General features: G+C 39.7%; 1 protein-coding gene across 1 annotated transcript in view; it reads left to right on the top strand.

The window, feature by feature from the left end:
• Nucleotides 1–23244, top strand: part of IRS1 (insulin receptor substrate 1) — a 46093-nt gene extending 22849 nt beyond the window's left edge. The window contains exon 2 of the mRNA XM_057366879.1: nucleotides 22167–23244. The gene's annotated coding sequence lies outside the window, so the exon portion shown is untranslated. The remainder of the gene's footprint in view (nucleotides 1–22166) is intronic.
• The last annotated feature ends 1263 nt before the right edge of the window (nucleotides 23245–24507 follow it).

Raw genomic sequence — 24507 nt, 5'->3', positions numbered from 1 at the left:
GCAGCTCCCACTTTAGCTCTCAGACCAGAAAGCATTGGAAAGAGATTCCTGATAGCAAAATCACTCAGTGCTTTTCCTTGCATTTAAGAGTGGAACATTTTTGTATTTTGTTTTCTTTCTCCGGGAGTGTTTTTTGACATCCAGGTATTTGGTGACAGATGGGTAGAGAATATTCCAGTAGTTTATTCAGCAAAGAAGAACGTGCCTGGCTGGGAAGAGTTTGTGTAGCTGTCTATGTGCTCCCAGCTCTGGGCTGGGTAGTCTTGTAATGCAGGAGGGGCTTCTGTGGTCATTGTGAATCAGGGGCAAAAGCCTCTCTGTGTTTAGGGTGACTTTGCCATGCCATTTACTGGGTATGTTTTGTTACTACTTTTTGGAAGAAAACAAAACAAAACCCACTTCTTCTTAAGAGACTGCACAGAGGCTTACAAGGTATTTTTTCATTTGAGAAGCAAAAGTAGGGTTTCTTCTTTTGTAGGTTTTCTGCTTCTAATGTTTTCATCCTGGGAAAAATAGTTAAGGTGCTGGAAGCTGCTGCAGAGGACAAATGGCAGAAGAAGACAAGGCTTCAGCACCCTTCATAGAAGCACAGTGCTTTCAGGTGCAGAAAAAAACACCTCACTGGTACCAGGATGTACTTGCTCTGGGCTGCTACTCGTATCTTAGCAATCAGAATTTCAGGAAAAGAAAGTCAGTGCCTATCCATCACCAGATCCCAAATAGAACCAATTCTTAGAGCATAGGGGTTTCTGAAAACAGGTACTCTCAGCAAACATTCAGAAAATCCCAGCACACGTATTAGGGGAAGACAGAGCAAGTAGATTTCAGATCTATTGGATTAATTTGCTCTCTGGAATCTGGAAGTTAATGGGGTTCCTTTTGAGGCAGTGAGTTACAGCATTTTTTCAGTAAGTATGATATGCTAATTGTTATTTGCAATGTATAAGCAATCATCTTTGCAGATGAAAAATACAAAATTAATTTGATATTTGTATTTGTTAGGAAGTGGTCTGTGCCCACAAAACTGAAACAGAGTCCCAGGTCTACTAGGTATAGCTACAAAAATTAGCTTCCCTTGTGAAGTTACTGACTAGACAACAGAATCTGATAAAACTAATATTTAAAATTTGGGGGTTTTTTTTTGTCTAGAATGATTTGATGCTCAAGAGAACAGAGTTCTCCAATTCCTTTGACTGACAAAAAAGAGGAATGGAGCCTTGATAGTTAGTTTAAATTAACTTTTGAGTTTGAATAAATATACTGTGAGTTTGATTTTTTTGTCTTTTCTTTCACAGAGTAAACTTCAATCATATCCAGAAATGGAAATTCCTAGBWTTTTTTTTTTTTAACTTTAGATCTGCTGCCTTTACTACATAAAGTTTCTGTACATTTTTAGGGGATGGCCCTTGGCAATTCCACACATGATAAATGGTGATTTCTGTGGTGGTTTAACAGTGCTCAGGATGCWGCTGAGCCAAAATACTTAATTTCTTACATTAAATTTCTTACATTAATACTAAATTTCTTACATAAAATCTTACATTAATCAGAAACATTCTTAAGGCTTTTGTTTACARTTGCTGGTTAATTTTCTTGTGTGATAAGCTGTTGTAGCCCTCTAATTTGGGTTTTCATATAATTTCTGTTGGTGTTGTGGTGATTCAGCTTGCCYAAATGCAGACTTCTTTAGCAGAAGAATCTTGCTTCAATCTTCAGTATGATTTTCAATTAGATTTTTTGTCCCCCAGTGTTACTTGGATTTTACATTAACTCTTTAAAAAGTAGTTTCGAAGATTCTCCTTGACAGTCATTTTTCRTTGTAAGGTAAAAGTGAGGATTGATAACTGACAGATGAAAAATGACATTAGAAAGCCTGATGTGTGTCTGTCATTCTAGAGTACCACTGAGTTGGTGTTACARTATCTAATTTCCTTTATAGTAGTGTTCAAGTAGCTACATCCGTGGAGACTCTACATTTCTATGGACAATCCATTGCAGGTTTTGTTTGCCATCATCAGCCATGGAGGTGTGATGCGTGGGTTTGGGGATTTTTTTCAGTTTTGTTATTTTGCACCAAATTTCTGTCCTGTTTGATAAATCTCCCGTATCTSGTAATTTTCCCACAATGATAAAACTAGCTCTGGTGGTCTTGATTGATCTCACTTGCCTTCCCTGTGGCTTCTAGAYATCACTCAAACCAACAGCTCGATTYGTTATCTTGCACCAGTCCCCAAGTAATTTCAGTTCTGAAAAATGCTAGTACTGTTACTTTTGGGTAGCTAGGTGCTGTGTAAGTACAGAGGAATTCCAGAAGGCCATAGAATTGTTTTCCAGTTAGGAAAAAAATACTCTAAACCATGCTTGTGTGATGCTGAACTGWGAACTGACAGTTGCAACTTGGAAAAGAGGCTTTGTGGTTGTTACTGATGGTTTTCCAGGATTATTGTCTGCAATGTGGAGCAGCAGCAGCTAAAAAGAGCCAGAAAAACATGGGCAGTGTGTGCTTCTTGCATCATCAGGAAGAAGTACTGAATACAATACCTTTTGTTGGTATTTAAAACACTGGTGTGCTCACCACATTTTGGGCATGGGGTCTGGTTTTTGGGCCCACATCTGAAGAAGGTAGAGTTGGTGCCTTTGGTTTAGGGAAGGTACCCAGGAGGGCACCCCTCAGTCCAGGGGGGTGGTATCACTGCCTCATGTGGAGTTGCATCATTTAAAAGGTTTGATTTAGAAGGTGGGCGCCTGAGAGGGGCAGCAGGTTCAAGGTTTACAAAATCATGAGATGGTGGGAAGGTGAACGCCAAGCTSTTGTTGACAGAAACCCTGTAGTACCAGAGTTACAGGGCACTTGGTGAAACTGGTTGGGAATCAGTTTAAGACAGATGAAAGAAGAAAGTGTTTGTTTACATAGCAGGTAGTGAATTTATGCAACTGGCTGCCAGAGGATGTTTTGAAAACAGGCCACRTAGGCAGGTTCAAAAGAGGTTTAGGAGAGTTCATGGTCAGTGGGGAGAGTGTGAGGGGAGTAGAGCACAGGACATGGGCTATTGGTTCTCTCTAAATAGCACCTTTTCTGCCTTGTTGGAGATGAATTCTGGAGTAGATGAACCATCAGTCTGACCCAGCTGAGTATTTCTTACACTCCTGAGCTCTCAGGCTTAGTGGGATCTTTTTGTCATTCACCCTGCATGGCAGGGTTAGATGGAAAGCATGAAGCCTGTCTTTTCTTTTTTCGTATGTTCAATAAGCTGCACCTCCAAGGGAGACTCTTGGATCTAATTGTTAAATTCATCAGTCCTCCAAGCCGGGATGGCTGTTACTTCTTAATAAGCTGGAAAAAGTTTCCTTCTTTCTAGCCAGGAAAAAGTCCATCTGGGAATGTGATTCATCTGGGTCACACTCATAATTTTCCTCTCAGACTCCGAGGAGAGGTTTGGGATAGTGCTCAGATACTAGTGATAAGATTTTATTTAGATTTAGCTTTCAGTTGTAGTGGTAAGCAGCTACACTGGTGTTTATGCAACAAGACTCCAAACACATTTTTTATTACTTCATCAGTGGGACACACTCCCTGGTATTTGGTTATGTCCCAGTGTGCTCTGGGAACTGGGAGTTATTCAGCTCCTGCTTCATCTCACAGTTACCAATGCTCAGGARTGAGAGTAAAACCCACAGCTAGAAGTCATTGAATCTGAAGGATGTGAGTAATTTTTTTGCTAGAGAGAATATTTTCAAGTGATGTTTTAAAATCTTCCTTAACAAAGTTAACTTCAATATAGGAGTGCCTTGTCTGGTGGTAACCACTAGTAACTGGCAGATAGTGAGCCTAGGTTTACTATTCATATTTTTAGATTTCATTTGGGTGGATATAATCTAAAAGAGATTAATAAAGATAATCTGAAGGTTTTTGCATAATCTTAGCRCTGGAGAGACTGCAAAGCTGAAAAATAGTGTGGGCATTCCTTTCAAACGTGGTGACATTTTGTTTTACCRTCAGTGTCTTACAACAGACAAAAAGATCTCATTTTTAATGGAATGTTCTACAATGTCTTTTATCCCGCCAGGAAAACTTAATTAATGGAAAGAGCTAGGTTATGTCTAAATCTGGACGTTRTTGAGCTTCATCACAGCCTAATGTCAAGCTGCTGTAGAATCCATCACTATGAAAGCTATGCTAGCAGAAGTTATTATTCATGTGGATATATAAATCTGACTTTTGCTGGGCATAGATTACCTGGAAGAAGACTGAGTATGGGCCGTTTGAAGCCCTGCCCTGTTTTCTTCCTTCCTCCTTCCCTGTCCCCACTTTCTCTTTCCACAACTGCAGTAGAATTTGATAGCTCCAAGTGAAAATTAATCCTAAGTCATGTAAGTCCTTCCTTGAAAGGAAGATTGTAAATCTCAGCAATACACTTCTTAGAATACATAAAAGGAACCTCTGTTTATGGGAGGAAGGGGACTTATTTTTATTTTTTTTATAAATACTGAACAGAAGTGTGTAAGGTAAAGCTTCCTCAATAAGTTCAGAACCAAMCAACCAAAAACTTACCCAGCTTTTCTTCTTTGGTCAAAAGAAAACTTTTTTATGAAGTTATGAAATACACCAAAAGTGTCAATATTTACTGTTCTGCAAACAGTCTTTAGTATTTACTGTTTGAACCAGTTCTGTGCCTTTTTTTGTTCATTTTTGAGAGTRTCTAGTGTTTCTACTCAATACACTGAAAATATTAAATGTTAACACAGTATTTAGTCATCAAAATAATCTTCTAATTTGCATTAACAATTTAGGTGAGGTGATCTAAAAGGCATTCTTGGTGAGTGGAAAAAAAAACCACCAGAAGAATACAGAAAGAGTGGCTGGTCACATAATGAGCTCTGACAGTGCAGACCTGAGTTTAGAMGTATTAGGATTTTGGTTGGGCTGGTTCCAGTCACATCATGCAACAGGGRAAAACAAACGTATGGAGAAAACCTYCTTTATTTCTATCCCATTCTAGGATGTGCCTGCTTGAGTAACTGGAGAAATTGATCTTCCCACCCTCTAACCATCTCAGTGTTCTAATGATGGGCGAGGAGCAGAGTGATGCTTCCTACAAATCATCAGCTGTAAAGAGTGGAGGAAGTGGTAGATAATGAAGTCTTCCTCAAACCTGTTTGGTTTTTTTATGGAAAGCCACAGTGTAAAGCTCCCTGGATTGCTTTGCTGTTCCATCGGTAATCCTGCACTTGTTGAAATGTATTGCTGCAACTTGGTCTGTGCAGGGAGGGGGTCCTGGTGCTGATGGCCAAACTGTGAGGGACATGTGGAGCCACCTCTAGCACAGGGACGTGTGCAGGGCCCACCTGATGCACTGTTTTGCATACAGGTGCTCAGGATAAGTGTCAACATCTTTCCATCAAGTGCATCTGAGTCTGCTGAGAGAGTGTTTAACAAATGCAGTGTAAGAAGACATGCAAGAGCTGATGTTCCCTCTGTGGATGAGTAAAGCTGTGAGCTGCATACTAGCAGTGGTGAATTTGGTGCTCTCAATATCCATTCAAGTGGCCTTGCTCCTTAAAGCTTCCATACTGCTGTTCTGCAGATGGATGAGTGGGGATGTTACAGCCTGATGGCTACTGAAGGAAGAGAGCTGCGGCTCACAGCCTAGAAAACTGTAGCAACTTTGTTCAGTTTCTCTGTTTCCATGGAAGTTTTCTTTTCCACAACTATACTTGTAGAACAGAAACTGAAATTCAATCCAACTTTCTAATATATATGTATTTCTATTGGCAGCTGTATTTGAAGCTTTTCTTGGCTTTTTAGCTTTGAGAGGTTGACAAAGGCTGTCTGAAATGCTCTTCTCTGATAATGAGGTAGCTGACTATCGTGGCATGCAGGGAATGCTTCCTGGGCAGCTAGAGATGGAGAAGAAGCAGTGGAAAACATTCAAGTCCAAATCAGCTAGAAAGAGGAGATGGCTGCAGTGTGTTACTGTGAACTGGAAAGATGCAGTTTGGTTGTATTAAGTGGAGGCGCACCCTCCCTAAGAAGGGAGAAGCCATGTCCTAAGCTATCAAATAAACCAGGTCTTGGGTTCTGGCTACAGCAGGGATAGCAGCCTACCTGTGCATTTGAGGTGAGAATGGAGGAATCATTTTAATAAAAAGATGAAGTTCTGAAGGCCACAAGTCTGCGTGGASGTTGGATCCCTGTCTTCTCCCTGTTGCAGAACGTTAAGCGTGGTATTTCCATGACAGCCTCACTAATCCAGTTGCTGAAGTTGGGAGTGACTGTAGCCTGATCACATGTGGAGATTACTGAAGCTACAAACTAAAATCTGGGCATTGATATTTTGYACAGTCAAGTTCTCATCCCTGAAATTCTGTGGGCAGAAAAGTTCCATCTGTTACTATTGGAGAAATATGTGAAGTATCCACATAATCTCTTCAGCCTCTGTATTCCCACAGATCACAGGGTGCTTTGATGGACGTGGTTGCCATGTTCATTATGAGAAGGCTGAAGGCTTGTTGAATATTTTCAAAGTTAACTTTAACACCTTCCTGGATGTTATCTCAAACTGTGAGATTTGTGGGGTTTTATATTTAGCTCAAACTGTCTGCTATAATTGGCTTTGAGGCTGGTTATAGAAGGGTAGCTGACTGCTCAKGGAATACGCCTGCATTTCATGTTACTTAAAAGCATGCATCTGTCTTTTTGCCATCTCAGAATCTGCTTTGCAGAGTAAGATTCGTTGGCGTAACTCTGAAATTTACTTCCTTTATTTCTTTACTTCAGTAAGAATAGTATGAGGCTCCCTCTGCATCTTCTCACTTGGCCACACACTTGTCTTGACACCCTAGCCTACCCCCGATGGAACTCAGCTTGGCTCTAACTTTAGTTTCACGCAGCCAGGCAGTGAAACCTGGAGGTGTTGGCTCTCCTGGGARCTCTGCTGAGAGGGACCCACAGAGCTGTGCTGCAGAGCACACCCATCCCTGCRCTGTGGTCGCAGCCTGACTTGGGGTCATCTTTCTGCTGATATATTGTAGCTTCTAATTATAGAAGAAAACAGKGTAATGACATAGTTGCTTGACTTGGACTTTTTTGAGAAAATTGAAAATAMGTCTGTATGGCTGTGATGTTTTATATTGATAGTTGTTCTCAGTGCCTTGCTAGGACCTTTGGGTGATAAAGAAAGGTGAAGTTGCATTCCTTTAAAACATCCTGTGAATGGTGTGGAAACAAAATATAATGTAAGTCAGAAGCTTATGTCTTTTTTTCCCCCAGATAAATATTTTTTATTAATTTGCAGTTCAGTTGATTCTCTCAAAGTTAGTTGTAGTCATTTTCAAATTACAAAAATAGATACATCTAGAATGATGGTTGCCAGCTGATGTGCAGGGACATGCAGAAAGAGCCATCAGGCTGTTAGATATGCTTTGAAATCTGAAGTAATTATAGCTGTCTCTCTGAAGTGTTGCATTCGGGTTATAAGCACACTAACACAAGGATTTTGGCACATGCGTGTAGGTGTATCGTGGAACAGTTAATGGATGAAGGAGAATGCTGGGAAGAAGGGCTCCTCAAGAGAGTTAAGGTATTTGGGTGTTAGGTGCTTACCTGGTGTGGTTCTTATTCGATTCTTCGTTCTGCAGTGATGTGAACTCACATTTTTTCTTAGTGTTACTCAGAGCTCTTATTGCACTTCATGCAAATGTTTGCATATTTGTGGTAACTGAAAAAAATGCAGCATAATGATCATATTAGTGACATGTATGATACTCTTGCTTGTTCTTTATTACATGTGGTTACTGTTAATATCTCACTGTACATGAGACAGAATGAACATGGTCTTTTCAGTTTTAAAAGAACCCTCCCACATACCATCATTACACCATGTTAGAAACCCCAGTGCTATGGGTTTCTAGCATTGATATAATTCTTCCTATGAAAGAGCTGTGTGGCTTAGCTGCACTCCCTTCATACAATCGTTGTTCGAGTGTAGTGTAGAAATAGAATTCTTGTTAGTGCATAGTAAATCATGCAGGAGGTGCAGCAAGGTTTCTGAATTGGCTGTGCTGCAGCTGCTGTGTGGTGGTTGCAGAGTCTGGCTGTTTCCCAGCTGCTGGAATGTGTGCCAGGCACATGTACACTTTCACCCCCTTTAACTTGGTATTGTAGCCCGGGGTTTGCTGCTTGTCTGTGTCTTGAACCTGAGTATCTGCTTCTTCCAAAGGTGGTATACTGATTTATAAATGACTGCTATTTTCGTGTTGTTTTTACAGCCTATAAGATGGTGGGGATTGAAGTGTTGGGGTTTTTTTAGATGTGTAGACACAGGATTAATTTTTTGTATTTTATGTTGGCATATATGCCCTTATGTGCGCATATACGGATACTAACACTTTTAAATCTTTTTAGAAACAACCACCACCAAGTACAGAGAGTGGTTTACATAGTTTGATTTCAGTATTGTGTATAGCAGGGCCTCTTGTAAGCTTTTTCCTGATAAACATTAAAATCACTGAAGAATAGTCCAGGTATACTCTCAGAAGACACCTGAGCCTCTCTGTAAGCCRTATTCCCCTTCTCAGCTTCTTGCCTAGCCTAGTTTCTTTTGGCTGCTGTAAGCAGGTTAGAGTGTTGCTTGGACACTACTTTGTTGCAGCTGAAGGCAGAAGGTAATATTTTAAAATACTTTCAGCTCATAGTACTGAAAAACTGTTGCTCACCCAAAGGCTGTCCTGTAACTGCTAAGTGACTCCACTGCTCCTGCTTGACCTCTCAAAAGCTGAACCTGCCAGCTGCTTCAGGACAGAGTGATGGGAGGTTGGAAAGCATCTGGGTCGTATTTTGAGTGCATTGTTTTCTTACAATTGGTAAACCTGTGCACATAATTTTTACCTGGAGCCGGACCATGGTATGTACTGTAGACATCTGAAGGAAATGCTGAAATAATTTTTTTGCTTTATGCTATCCCATATCAACAAAGTAAGAGTGCTTGAATGTGTGGTGGACATACATGCATACTTATATATATCAGTCTGTGTGCATGTGTACCTGTGTGTGTGTGTGGAGGCAGGGGGAGATAAAACAGTTTTGTGGTAAATGAAGGMAAAAAAAAAAGGAATAGGTCACATAAAAACATAGATCTAAATGACTGCAATACCAAGGTTGGTGGAAGGGATGATCTGCAGTAAAGTGAAATGTCCCTTTTTCCCCCTGCCATATGACAATGGAAGCTCTGTGGTTGCTGCACCCTTTGGAGTACTCTGTGTACTTGGGCTGCAGTTAAGTTTGCAAAATATTACAGGGAATGCAGTGTTTTAAAACTACTCTTGTTTTGTCCTTCATTACGGCACAACATGAGATGTATGGAGGATATCTTAGACTGGATGCTTTGGCAATGTAAACARCTGGAAAAGGAAAATGCAGCTGTTTTCTGTTGCAATCTAATATTATGCTCATCTGTGGCTTCTAAGTAATGGGCACTTGTTTAGGTATTACAGAATATAGATCATAATTTTATAAGGACAGTTTATAGTTGCACATTGGTTTCCTAAATAAAAGAAAGAAAAGCGAYAGTGGCTTATAGAAATGCTTGCACTGAGACAGTTGTGGAAGTCCAGAGGAGCAGCTGGTATCCAAGAGTGGGAGCGGGAGGCCTCAGCGTTCTGCACTGCCTTTCCCATTGCTCAGATATTCCCTCTCTTTATGCTCAAATCTGTTTGTTACTACTAATGACTTCTGCTTACTAAATTTAGGATTTGTTGTAAATGAAGATTACAGCAYTGTTTTCCTGTAACTGAATCTGCATTGTAAACCCTTAATCGGAAGAGAAAGTCTTCTTTAAATGTTGTAAAGCAAAATATCAGTAGACATCTAYGCTCTTCCGTGGTTTAATCACTGCATCTAAATTGCAGCTGTGGGATATTTCCAGACCCGTGTTTTCCTTTCTTACATTTCCATTAATTTTCAATGAAGCATGGCTTTGTTGAATGAGTTGAGTTATTATTTTCTGAATTTCAAATACATTGTGTAACTATAGTGGCCAGTTTAAAATCCACTTTGGAATCTTGCACATCTGAATATATTAATACTTTTTGTTGTTGTAAGATGGCTCTGACTGAAAGAAGAATGCAGAAGAATTTGGTTAAAATAAGAGGATGGAAGCATATATTCCTAAGCCCATGTGGAAAAAAAACCTGACAAAAAAAGTAGAGAAAGATGGGAGGTTCTTGGGTCTTTTTATTAAAAATCTGTGTTTACAATGATRAGCATTTGCAATTACAATGCAAAAMTTGTACTAGCAAAAAKCTGATGGTCTAAGATAAGTTAACTTCAAAATAGTTGTTACGTTTGCCCTGTAAGGAAGTTCAGGGTATTTTAGCTAAGTTGCTTATTCTTTTGAAAATGTGTATTACAAGAAGATTTTTCACTTAAAAAGTCATATGAATGTCTGTATTGTCTATATTTTGCACGGTAAAATAGCAGAACATCTAATTTGCTCATATTTTTGACAACTTTCAGTGCTTAAGGCTGAAATTTCCCATGCTTGTTAGTACTCCCCTCCAGTTGAAATTCACTGGAAAGCTTTAGCTGAAAGAATTTAACCATCTTCAGTGACATTAGAGCACCATYCCTTTTTCATCCCTTCCAACCACTACTTAATACAGCACTGATGTTTTGCAGATTTTGAAGTGACCTTGAARTTTGGAAGAAAGCAATTGCTCCATTTCAGGGGCTGTGTTTGCCTGAAAGCCACACTTTGTTATGTCAATACTTTGAGTAACTGAGAAATGCCAGGTTGCATTTACAGGAGAACTTGGTACACCTTCAGGTATTCTTTCTAAAAGCTGTGGCTCTCACTGTGTGAGCTTCCACAGACCCCGGTCCTGCTTCTCTCTTAGCAACCAGGACTTCAAGCTAGGAGAGAATCACAGGCAAAAAKGAAAGTTTGAAAGGCTGTTTTATCTTGATGCAATACCAGAACTTTGACTTACAGAAACAAACACAGGAACGTTTTCTGTTTCATCATAGTGTCTGTTRAAGAAGAATGCTACGGATGCTACAGAAACTCCTGACTTCTAATTGTCATGATTCTTAATTAAAATGAAAGATTGCATTAAACTTAATACATAGTTGGTAACTAGAGAGAGATGAATACATAGTTATTGAGACTGAAGAAGATGTAATAGAAAAACAGTCATTACCAACAGAAGATATATTTATCTATAAAAAATAACTAGTTTGTTTTTCCCTTCTCCTTCCTTGCTAGTTCTTATTTCTAACAGTCCTCAGAATCTGAACTGGGAATCATAAATTTTGTCTGACAATATGGAGGTTTGGGGGAGGGTGTTTGTTTTTGCTTTTGAGGCAGGGAACTGTCCTGGTTTTGGAGAGCTATTTTTTTCCAGTAATGCAATTGAACTACTTTTTCCATGCTACTATAGCTTACTTCAGCTTCTTGTTGTATATATACACACTTACAGGAAGTGCTGTTACACCCATACCTTTTTACATGTGATAAGTAGAAAATGCACGTTACAGAACATGACAGGCAATATACTTCTGGTAGAATTCTAAAGTGCAAAATACGTATTTTTGTATGGTAACACACTGCAAAGTTTTGTTCCTTAAGTGATTTAAAATGATGAAACATATCTTCAGGAAAACTTTACTTCTATAAGGCTGAATGGAACATTACCCTCCTTGTTTGACCTCCCACATGCAATACACAATCCATTAAATCTCATGTAATATTTAAGAATTTAATACATTCTTTGCATAACATAGCAGTAATAATACTGACAAAACACTGCTCCAAGCAAAACTGCTTATACAAACAGCTGATCTGTGAGCAGTGGAACTAATGAAGCCGTGTTTCTTATAGATTTTTCTCATCTATTAAATGGCCCTTTCCCCTCTGCAGTTTCYCTGCAGTATCTGATCATCAGTGGTAGGCTGATGAGGGGATGGGTGCAGGGGTTGAGCATGGGTGCTGAACAGTCTGCTCTCTTCTTCATTTTGGGGSGAGGTTTAAATGTATCATCGGGTACTTTTGTAATCACTGAGACTATCTGCAGGCTTAGTTACAGATTTTCCTCATGGTTAAGAGAACTGGGGGGCCAGGGTGAAGGTTGGGGGGTAGGTTTTGAGAACTGAGAGCTTTCCATTTCATGAAACTATGAAGTGCAGTGACAACAGCATAATAAGGCTGGATTTTTTAATATTTTGTCAAGGTTAATGTCTAGTGGATGTTTTCAGTCCACTAATTACCCAGGACATCTTAATAATATGTGATATTGTGTAGAGATCCTTTTGTGGCTATGCTAAGCCTTTGATCTATATTGCTAAATGCTTTTAATTTTCAGTTGACTTAACTAATAGCTTCTAAAGGGTTTTGCTTAATGCTGGATTTGACAACTTGTGAAAGATTTATGTGTGACCATAATACTGTGTCTACCATCTAGTGAGATTCTTCCTGATACTKTTGTGAGCAACTTTATATGGAAAGAATTTCATGTGGCATGTTTTTTCAAGAGAATGTAAGGATTATTATCTGACCAAAAATTCTGAGATGAGAAAAACTTTCACCTATTTTGACTTCTGCTTGTGTAATTAACCAGTTTCATAATACTWGATCGATGTTGAAATTAAATAGCTAATGTGATTGTTGATAAGTTTCCCATTTGAAATCATGGCAACTGAACAAGTGAAGGTTAGTCCATTTAGGCTGTTAGTAACTTTATAATATTGGCAGTCTTTCAAGCTTTTAGAATTTTGCTGAATGGAACTCAAAAGAGACAGCAGTAAAAGACTTGATTTGTCTAATTGGTCTTTATAATTTGGATTTAATTCACAGCTGTATCCAAATAGGGCTCCCCCCTTCCCAAGTGCCTGCCAGGTGCTGCTTCCTCTGTTCATGTACTTCAAACTTGAGATAACTTCATTGTTTTGAAAGAGATTGTGCCCTTTCATCACCCTGTATTTACTATTTTCTTGTTACTATGGTTTCTGGAAATAAATTGGATGACAGTTGTTTTGAAAATCTAATCTATATACAAACAAGTTTTTCAGTGTTTAAATGGTGCAATGAATAGTTTAGCCAGGGACTATCTCAGAGCTCATTAAAGTGCTCAGCATTGTTATTGAGGTTAATCCCATTGCAGTCCGAGGTATGTTGATTGCTAATTCAGTGGGAGGAGAATGGTTTTTTTTACCAGTAAAGGCTTATTTTTTGGTGTTGGAAATTTGTTGGTTTTTTTTTTTCCCCCAGCTAAAAATTCTATTGCATATAGAGTTTATTTAATTTTTAAAATCTGTTTTAATGTGGAATAATGCTTACCTGTATGTAGTCACACTCAAATGTTAYTTATTTTGTAAGCATTGGTACTTTTGCCTCCCACCCTTGTGCATATGGGTTCTTGTGGTTTCAGACCATGTAGCACGAAATGTACGTTTCCCACACAGAACGCGTTCTTCAGTTTGTAGGAGTGATCCAGGAATGAGGCATTTTTTCAGATCTTTTTATTCTCAGCAGTGTGTGGCTGGCCCGATGTTTTATTTATAGCACCTTGTCCAGATGYTGCCCTGCGTCTGTCTTCATGTGGGCACTGTCAAGACATTACCACCCTGCTGTCTGCCCCTGGCACAGTCTGAACTCTGCTGTCAGGTAGCAGTTCTCAGCTCCTGGGCAAGGCACTGAGACACCAGRAGATTAAGGCAGAAAAATGATTCCTTAGATGTTATAGTGACTRAGCATGTTTGAGACTTCACAACTTCCTCCTCCTAATAAAATTTAGAAAATAGATAGAAAATAAATGGGGTTTTACCTTTTCCATGAGACCAAGACAAAKTAGCTTGAGTAGAACTGCAGAGCAAATCAAACCAAGAGCAGAATCAGATTTCAGGTGTTTCTGCATGTGTTTGTGTGCTTATCCATCTGTGGCTGTAAGTTGTGTACCCCAACCACAGCACTTTRCCGTTAGCAGCTTTTTGGTGCTTTGAATTTCAGTTGTCAGCTGAGGTGTCAAATGAGTCTGAACATCAGGTTTGAAGTGCTGGGAAGAGGAAGATGCCATGTGACTTATTCTAAGTTTTGCCATTTGTGGCAGAGAGGGGAGGTAAAAAGGTCAGGTCAAATGAGTGCAAATTACTAGAAATAAGTTGTAAATGTATGTRGATGTACATAAAAATGCATTCTTACTGAAACAAATGATTGTTGTATGTCAGTAGCTTTGTGGGATTTCCTGTTTTGGTCTACAAAGCAGAAGACAATGTGTCAAAGCAGTTAATGTAATTCATTTAATATCAGACGGATGGTGGTATCTCGGGGAAAAGCTAAATCTGTGGTTAAACTATTGTTTTCTGGTCTACCTTCGAGATGTAACAAACTTGGCTGTTGCTTTTTGCTTTTTACCAAAGGCCTTCTCCTTTCCTTTTATTAAAGCACAACCTCTAATTTRTTTTCAGCTGTTTGTGCTCTATGGTCATTTTTATATTATGGTGTAGAAGATTGTGTTAAAATAGTGGATGCTTTTCTTCTGCCTTGGCTTTCCAAACTTCATGGTACAATTTTGTCAACTTTATGATACTTCATTCCCTGCTTTGTTTTCTTGGCATGTTTTTCACAATGTGTTTTCCAGTACCTTCTTATTAGCCTTTTCATGATATTTAATRCACTGTTGTTTTGAATTGAGGAAGTGTTTCATCCAAAATCACTGCAGAACTTCCTTCCCACGCTGCTGCCCAGACATGCTGCAGACTAGCTACTTAATTTGCACTGGCAAAATTTCAAAGTGAAGGTCAGCTGGCCAGGTTATCCCCCCACAGGGCTTCTGTATCCCTTCCTAARTGCCATTTTTCTTCTGTCTGTTCTGTGTTTTCCCCTTATTTGTCCATTGGGAGGAAAATGGCTCCAGCAAAGTTGAATGGTGTGACTTAAGCTGTAACTCGCAATTTAGCATCTATCACGAAAACAGTTTCAAGGCAGTTTAGACTATTTATGTAGGGTTTTTAACATGTTGTCAGAGAAAAGCAAATCTGGCAGAAAATGAGCATTATAAAGTGGGGTCAGAAAAGYACAGGAGAAAGTGGTAAGTTTGGCTTCTGGAATGGGGAACCAGACCAGAGTATTAGAAAGGCATGTGAAATACAGWTTCACAGAAGGAAAAGGATATTCAGCAGCTGAGATATATTCTGATTATGTGGTAGCTGCAGTGGGTGTTACGTGTTGCTGAGCTCCACTGCTGATGTAATTTAATTGATATAATATGAGCACAGCTTCAGTGCACTCAATTTTGGTCAAAATTAATCGTGTGTGTTTAAATTGCTGACAAGATGAGGGAGTGTGAGTGCATCTGAAGACCCGGATCATCTGCTCCTCTATAGTCAGAGCTTTGGTGAGTTCTGTTGAATTTGAAACTGCCATTAAAGTAATTTAATGTAAAAAATAAAAGTTCTAAGGAAGCTCCTTTGAAGAAGAAATTGTGTAATGAAGTTGTTTCTGGGTTCCCTTATTAATATTGTTGATATTTGGTTACATGTTTGATAAAGGTGGAAACTGAGCAGTGTTTTCTTTTGAAGGCTACAGCCACACAAAGTGCACTTCACCAGTGCTTTCTTGAATTGGGTGTGGGTTATTGGGTTATCAGGAGAGGTGTGAATGCTGCAAAATCTTCAGAGTTAGACTCTGTGAACGGAACACTACAAATTCCAAAATATTGAATGATCCCAGTTGTTGAATTTAAAAGTTTATTTGAATCTAAAAGACAGAAGCTGTGGTGCCATGTGAGGACTGAAGCTATTAACTAGGTGGTGCATGTTTTGGGTTTGATATCCCTTTCATTATTRCAGTCTGGGGAGGGAAGAAGATCTTGGGCCAGCAGTGAATTTGTCTGAAGGATATCAACCACAAACAGTGCTGCCAAGAGTATTAGAGGAGCATTATGAGAAGATTTGGGCTGAACTTGGAGTATTGATCTCATGAGATCCCTGGCTTCATAGTAACATCATTATTATCAGTCCTGAAACAAAGGGAGTTTCTCTTCCTTGTAAGCTGGACTCAGCCTTTAGCTGATTACTCAGTCAGACTATCAGTAAAGGAAGGCCAAAGATCCAGACCTTCAGTTCTTACGAAACCGGAAGACACAAATATGAAAATTGCATTTATTGTGTCACAYCTTTTAATGAAAAATACTTGTGCCCATATTTTCCATTTCATAGAAACCCACCAACCAAAAACCTACAGGCTGCATCTTGGATTTTTGTAACTTGTAATTGCTGGACAGTTTTTATGTCTTGCTTAGCTGTGCCACTGACTTTCTAACACCACTGCAAGAAAAGTTGTAGAATTTCTTTACAAAACATGCTATTGAATTTAAGCTCTTTCTTTCTAAACTTAGTTGTATCTTGTTTCTTTTAATTTTCAAAAAAACCCAAAACCCTGTAATTTTTTTTTTTTCCAAAATTGAAAAGATGAAAGATTTAATAAGAAATTCAGTATTTAGGSCATCAGTCTTGCTCAAACCCCTAACTGGTACTGATTTTGTGTAATAGAGTAGGAGATCCCTCCARTTTTTTTTCTACGTAGAAACTTTGTGGTTTCCTTTTTTGCAGTATGTTTTATAGCAGTGTAGAAAGCTGGCTGATGTCCTGTTTATTGGTGGAACCAGGCAAATGTGACCTCCAGCAGCTTCACTCTCTCCCATGCCAGGTGCTCGGGGCAGCAGTCCTTGGCTTCGTTTCTGTGGCAGCAGCCTTTCTTGCTGACCTCAGTGATGRGTTTAGTTTTCTCTTGAATGAGTTTAAATCAGGTTGACATGCTGTGGAGCTGAAATCAAACATACAAATTCTTTGCTGGGCAGAAGCTCATCCAAAGAATGCRTGTGGTTTAGTTTGTGCTTTCCCACTGTACTTACATCCCAGGAAATGGGTTTTTAAATGTAAAAACCTGGTTCTGCTCATAATCTTATTTTTAAAGTCTCATAGTTGTTTTTTCCCACCTTCCCTTTCTGGGGAAAAGAGGAACATTTTCTGCTGTAGTGAGGATGGCTTTTTTTTTTTTTTTTTTCAGTGCTATACGTGAACTTTGTCTGAACCAATAGCAGAATGACTATATCATCTGTAAATGGTCCATAGGTTCCTTCCTCCAGCAGTGAATGACCTCTATTAAGAAAAAAACGGGTGGAAACACCAAATTCAGTTACTCTGCCTAATAGGAAAGGACTTTGTGAAACCGAATCTTCAGTAATCCCCCATTTAAGACGTKCATTGGAAAGCTGAAATAGGTGTTTGGGGGTACAAGAAAGAAAAGCTTATCTATTAAATGTAGATTACAGCCTGTCAAGTTAAATAGCAAAGTTGTAATGACTTTGTTTGGTTCTCTTTGGAATTGCTTTTGTTAGACTAGGGCTGCAGTTAACACACTGGAGCAGCCATTGTTCCTGCCTGCATTCCTTTCCTCTTCCAGCGTCGCTGGGAGTGGGGCAGCACTGCAGCCTATTTGCATCTCTTTCAAAGGGAGTTACTTGAGCTMGCTTAAATTTCGGTCGATGTTTTTAATTTATCCGAATGAGATACTTCCCGTGTGTGAATGTACGTTAGTAATGCCAGGAAAAATGTAAACAGACACTGCTTGTGCTCATCTGCGTGGTGAGCAGGGAAACGGGGATGGATTCAATCGCTGTGTGGAGAGGTGTTCACTGGTTCGGTATAATTAGGTGATGACTCAAGCAGATGTCACCACGACGAGCTGTAAATGAGTTTTTYAAGACTTCTAATGTGTTTACTTTGTGTCGGATTTCTAAAGACACCCCGTTATACCTGTCCAGGCAAAGAGTGCCGAGGCAGCACGGAGACTTTGGTGGAATCCTGCATGAGTCCTCGAGTATGTTCATAATGGTTCTCCCTTTGTTTTGAGCTTTTGTTCCTGAGCTTTTTATGTTTTATGAGCTAGATCGGTTAATTRTGTGGGAAGTCGCTGTTTAATCTACACAGAATAAGGTGCTCTATATGATCCTAAAGTAAATAATAAATGCATTTACTTCTAAAACCTTTTATTTRTAACTAGTAACTATGACAGGGAGTCTTCAACTAGTCCTTGTTCATGGTTTCAAATGAGGTGTTGGGTGGGATAGGTACACTTCTGGAGAATGTGTTTGGATTAGCAAGGTTGATGGCAGAGTTGCAAAATATTCCCATTTGGTAGATTTGGAAAGAATSTGCATTTTCTTCAGTCAGGAATCATCTTTTCATTGACCTGGCTCTGTCACCTGTGGAGTTGTTTCCCAAACATATGCCAGCTGACASTGGAAAGGTGTCACAGTGTGCTGARCAGRTCTGATGTTTARRAGCTGTGTTCTGCCYTGCTGTGTTAATCARTGACAAAGTAGTTGCATTTATTTGCTGAAATGATCATGGAACTTCAACAGCCGCTTTGTGTTACTGGACTGTTTTGAAATTAAATTATCCTTTAGAAGAGCATTTCTATTGGTATTTTAGGGACAAGATGCATTATTGGTTTTTATTGCAAATGGAAGTTTAAATTGGCTACTGGAAAGCCTTTTGCTGGAACATTGCTTGAGTTTTCACTTTTGTTTGCTTTGTTATATTTTTTCCTCCTTGGTTACTTTCAAAGAGAATGGAGTGTAAGGAAGGAATAAGGATTACACTTTAAGTGTAGTTTAGCAACACATCTATGTTATGTGTGAAAATTCTGTTTAACTTCAGAAAAGATAGATTAAGTTGTCTAGACACTCTGTTCTTAGTTCAAAATTTAAGYACTCTTTCTCCAGCTCCCCAATAATGGAAATAAAATGAAATATCAACTTATTTTTAGTTACTGGATTTAAGAATGGGATTTCARCTGTAATAGGAACTGCAGCTAGCTGTGCTGTATCCATCCTGGACTAAGGATTTGAGAAGGAAGCTTTGCCAGCTGGAATGTGCATCAGTGTTATCTGCATGTGTGTTGTAACAGATGTTGAGCAGAGACTACTTGTCAGAGGTACCTTGTAGTAACTTTTAAAGATGCTTGTTTGTTTCAGTACATTTTTCTTGCATCACTAACTTTTTCCATAAAGTCAACCACAAACTGCATTATTGGGGACTCCAGCTGAAACTTGTGGTGAATAGGAAATAGATTAAACACAGGTTTTCCCTTTTCCCTGGTTGCCAACTGTGATGTCAGTAGTTTTAATAATCCTTACCTCAGCTCGCTGCTGTCCTCRCACTCTCTATTAAAACACTTGTCTTCTGCACTGTTTTGTGTGTTGTTAAGGAAATGCTTATGGCTGGAGGTATCCAGCTGATTACTTCACGTCCAAATAACGTTCTTTCACCTTAAAGCACACTGTATTAGTTCACTGAGGAGAGAGGAGATTCAGATTGTTATGTCAAAAATTTGGGAAATAATATTTTGAAGTCCAGCAAAGAGCATTGGTATGCTAAAACTGAGGATGGAGCTTTTGAYTGTGCATGAGGCAATGGTTCCAAGATTTATAGGTTGAGTGTATTTCCAGTGACCTTGGAGGAGCAGCTTGTCTCTCAGATTGTCTTTTTCCTACACATCCTTGTGCATTCAGACAGAAYCACCATTACTGTACTGTAGCAGTAGCGTGGGTTGTCATTCTTGGTTACTCAATTCATGTTTTTTTGAAAGAGATTGATCAGAGGAATTGAGTATAAAAGTAAATAGTTGTAATCAATACTTTCATATGGTCCTTACCAAAGATCTTAGTTGTTTTTTTCCTTCACAAAATTAAAAGCAAACAAAAGCTACCAGTACATTTTCAGGAAAGCATGGCAGACAGATTTCCATGTTGCTCTGCTGAAGATCCTGGAGTGTTTCAAGTACAAGCTTGAAACTGCTCCATGCCCCTGTGTCCTGTCACACCTGCAGCTGACGTTTGTATAAAATTCAGCCTGTACCAGGTCATGYCCTACATGATTCTGGCTCTTCATCCTGTCTCCAGCTTGGATATTTCAGGCTTCTGTGACTTTTCACTTGTTGCACACATGTGCAGGACTTTATTGTACAAGTGTTTGGGTTTCTGTAATAGTGGGTTTCTTCAGTTTTATTTTCTTAGTGAATTCTCTAGGAAGTGTTTTGTTTTCCCAATAGACTTGTTACTCTCTTTCTTCCTCTGCTCTTTTAACTCTGGAATCCAGGAATGAATGCCCTCTCGTAGTGGTTGCGATGACTTCTTGGCTGTATTGATGGAATTGGTGAGGAATTGGATGGGACAGGCCGTTCTGTTCAATRCATGATGTATTTGAGTTTAGATGACCTGAATACTGGTGAAGAGGCGTAGAACTTGGCCCTGAYACTGCAAAGCATGTATTATTTATGTACATAAAATTCCTTAGCAGAATCAAGTAAAAGATGTAGAAAAGCTGTTTCTTGCTGTCCTTCCACTTGTCCTGTCAGTGCAGGGCAGGCTGGACCTTTGGGCCCTGCTGGGGGAACCCAGCTGTTCCTCTGGCTCTGCTGGATGGGAGCTGGGTGTGGAACACCCACCTCGGTTATGCAGCACACAGATCAAGCGCATTTTGCTCCTTAAATGAAGCCATTTCTCCTTTGTTGCTTGTCTTTATTAATAATGAAGTATGGCATTACTGGCTAATTTTAGGTCAAATATAGTTGAAAGCTGTACAGCTATGTGAAGCTGTGTATAGATATTTGGGTAGGAACATTCCAGTAGATCGCAATGTGAGCGCAGAAGAAAGTTGAAAATAAATAAGAGATCTGTGAGATAATTCTCCAGGGAGTTTTCACAGCATACCACACATCATTTGAAGGGATAAGCTTTCCTTTCATTTGAAGGACCACACAAAGTAAATTTTGTTTCTTGTGCAGTTAAAGAATATAGGACAGGAGGTCTTTTCAGTTTTACTTWAACATGTCTATGGGAAGCCTTTATTTGTACTGAGGAAAATGCACAGTTTACCTATCTGTCCAGGAGCACAGGTAATATTRAACATAGAAATAGACAGACTTTTATGTAAAATGTAAGTCTTGCTTCAGCAGATTTTAGTCAAAACTACTGAAATGTAAATGCTGATAGTCCTCAAACCCCAGTTAAAAGACAAATGGCATTCACTCCAGTGGTGCATGGTTTAGTCCCCAGTGGGTCTGGCCGTATGYCACCAGTGTGCAGAGAGGAGACTGGGGCTGTGGTGTGGGAGGCCCAGGGGTGGTGGGCAGTGGGGGCCGCCAGGGCTGTGTATGTGGCCATGTGGCCCAGGATCAGTGACAGGCAGCCCTGGTACCCCAGCATGTGACCTCAGCCCCCCATGCCCCAGCTGCCACAGCACTGCCAGCAGGACACAGGGCCATCCAGCCCCGAGTGCATCCTGTTGGGCACTGCCTCGCTCCTGATCGGGGCCTGGCACTGACAGCCTGCCTGGGGAAAAGCAGCACAAAGGCAGAGTCCTGAGGACTTGCTGACACAGACTGATGCACTGTGAGCTGGATCAGCGTGGCTGCAGCCAGCACATGAGGACAGCTGGGAGGACAGGGTCAGAGGCAACCTCTGCCATTCATTCCCCACTAAACCTWTGCTGTGCATTATCAAGGTTGCCCATCCTTGTTGTTCACCCAGCCCTCTCTCAGAGAGAAGCAGAATGTAGAAAAAYTTACAAACTTTACCAGAATTTTCTGCATATGATTTATTTTAGAACTTGTGTATCAATAGGGAATGGTAATGCTGCACCTGAATGTTCCATTCCTTGGTCATCTTTCCCATGCAAGCYGTGGTGTTTGCAGGTGGCCAGGAAGCCTCTTATAGTGCCTGACATCCAGTGAATCTTTGTTSAAGTTGTTGAAAATGCCAACAGCAGGCTGCTGTTCGGAGCTTTCCTTTCTCTTGTCGCAGGAGCTTGTCAGAGTTAATCAGTATGGACACTTAAATTGTTTCTGCTTAGGTGAATCTCTTGCAAGTTTTAAATGTGTTTCTGACTGCTTTGAATTTTATTGCCAACATCTGTTTTAAATGCTTTTGGGATTCACATGCTTGAGTACAGTTCAACTGTGCATGCCATAATTTTTCAAGGTGCTAACACTTTCAGTTTGGAAACTAACTGTTTTAGAAAAAGAAAAAAAAAATAGGGGGAAGGAAATAATTGAAAAAAAGTTTTTAAACTGCCTATGATGCTAATTTTCCTTTTCTTTCAATTTCAGAATGATGACCTACACAACCTCAACAAATCCTTCTTTTTAAACTCATGGGTATCAAGACTATAAATGTTTCGTGCTATCACAACTAGGACCTCACCTCTTCCTCCTCTTCCTCTGTAAATGGGTACGATGCATCCAGTTCAGTTTGTTTACTTTACACAAACCTCAGGAGTTGTTGACTGAGCTGCACATCCTGTGTTGTGCCAAGCAGAAGCACTGTGACACCTGGACAACAAGTCTCTCTTACTTCATCCTCTACCATAAGGACTTAGCTGGCCACATGAACTGATGTGCCCACCACTACATCATGGTGAGAATGGGTATTTTACTAGCACATTTACACAACTTCATTTGCTGCTGAAAACCTGTATGACAAATCATCATTGTAAATTATTACATACAAAACTTAATGTTGGTTGAAGAGTATTAAATATTTAACATAGGTTTTGATTTATACATGTACTTTTTTAATTAAAATGTAACTTTTCCTACAGCACATCTTTTTTGATGTGGAACTGAGGTATACTATATTCTGTTGTAAACAGAGTGGGGAACCTGCTTAAAACAAGGCTTCTAAGAATAGAGTAGGGTACTATTCTTGTTTTAAGATTGTAATTCAGAAAATAATATAATACAAGTCATTGGTCCCTGGGCCTTGATTGTACAGTCATATTTACTGATACTATCAGTTGTAAGATAACCCTGATGTTGAGTTGACTTCTTTCCAAAAGAAAAATAATTTTGTACTCCTTGTAAAATAATAGTCTGTATTAACTACAATGAAGACAAATATTACTGTACATGGGTATTTACAAGTGTCAACTTGAATTCATCAATTGCACAGGAACTGACAAAAAATCAGAAAAAGGAAATCAAAGTCTTCCATTGTATATATTGTAAAGAAGAAAAACAAAAAATCCAACCAACAGGAAACCACAAAGCAAAACAGAAACAAAAAAGGGTGAACTTTTTAAATTGACTCTTTCCCTGGAATGAAAATGTGGGTGTTTGTAAATTCTGGAAATCTCTTTCTATATGTAATAAACTAGATACTGTTTTATCTGCTGTAGTGGTTTTTGGGTCTTTTTTTTGCTTTCTTGGTACGCTGTCTCAGATATCTCAAATTGACCTACCRGGTTTCTGTAATGTTTTCCATTGTTACTGAGAATGGCTGCGGACCACCATAGCTTTAGAATGAAGTCAAGTGTAATTAGTGGAGCAGGGAGTTTGCTTCCTTGCACTATTTCTCTAAAGCCTTTGTTTCAGTTTTCTGGAGACTCTTCAGGATACAGCCAACCTTCCACTGAATTTGAGGGAAGGGTTCACAACACATAAAACCACTTGGAAGCCACAGCAAGACTTCAGCATAACATTTAAAAAGAACGGCTCAGATGATTGTCTGGAAATCAGTGCAAGAGGCACGACAAGGAAGAATTCTTCTGTGACTCTCGCCTGCTTTGCTCTGGTTCTATGCAGATGGAAATTCTTTTGTGCATAGCATTTGCTGAGTCTTAATTCTTTTGGGGACTGGAAAAATACTGAGATCATGGATTTTCAAGTAAAATGTTGTTGAAGTGATAATTGAATTTGAAGCCATGTCAGGTCCCTGTTGGTCCCTCCTGCTTCTGCGAAGCAACTCCATGGACCAATGCACATTCAAAAAAATTTTTGTTATCAGGAAAAGGCAGGCAGGCACAGCAGCAGCTCTCCCTGCAGGAAGGCTGTAGACCCTCAAAGAAGGGGTTTCTTCCCCTTGAGATGTTTATGATGTCTGGGGTTAGGCTCTGGTTGGTGCAGTGTCCTCTTCTGTGTGCAGTATAGATGAAGGGGCCATTGCACAGCTGTTCTTCACCTCTCCTTTTGCTGGAGGCCTACCAGTCCCTTAGCTCTGCTGGTCTTACTGCACAAATAAAACCACTTCGACCCTGTCAAGTCAGAATACACACTTRAGAAAGGACTTGTAGCTTAAGAATGCTTGAATCATTCCAGATCACTGGGAACAACTGCAGGAGCGGTATGTGGGGAGGCTGAGAGGGAACTGTGCCTGTCCAAGTGCTGCCTTAGGAAATCTTGGCCTTTGCAACCAGAGCAGTCTCCTCCCAAAGAGGCTGATGCTAAGCAGTAGCAGACAAGAGGCTTTGCTGTTTTTTCATGTGGGAAGGGGCAAGTTGATGTGGAGTAGCTCACCTGTTACGCTTGATGAGCAGTCATGTGGATTTTCCAAAGAACCATTAATACCTAAGAAGGCAGCATGTGCTTTAAAGAGAAAGCCATGTGCATCAGACCAGTATTAAAATTTCCAAGTTACCCACTTTGTCTTGAGCCTTTTTTTGTTCTTTGTTTT

The sequence above is a fragment of the Malurus melanocephalus genome, unplaced genomic scaffold, assembly GCF_030028575.1.
Source record: "Malurus melanocephalus ecotype Western Australia unplaced genomic scaffold, MMel_1.1 scaffold_73, whole genome shotgun sequence".
NCBI lineage: Eukaryota > Metazoa > Chordata > Aves > Passeriformes > Maluridae > Malurus > Malurus melanocephalus.
Note: the sequence above shows the minus strand (reverse complement) of the source record. Positions and strands in the feature narration are given on the sequence as shown.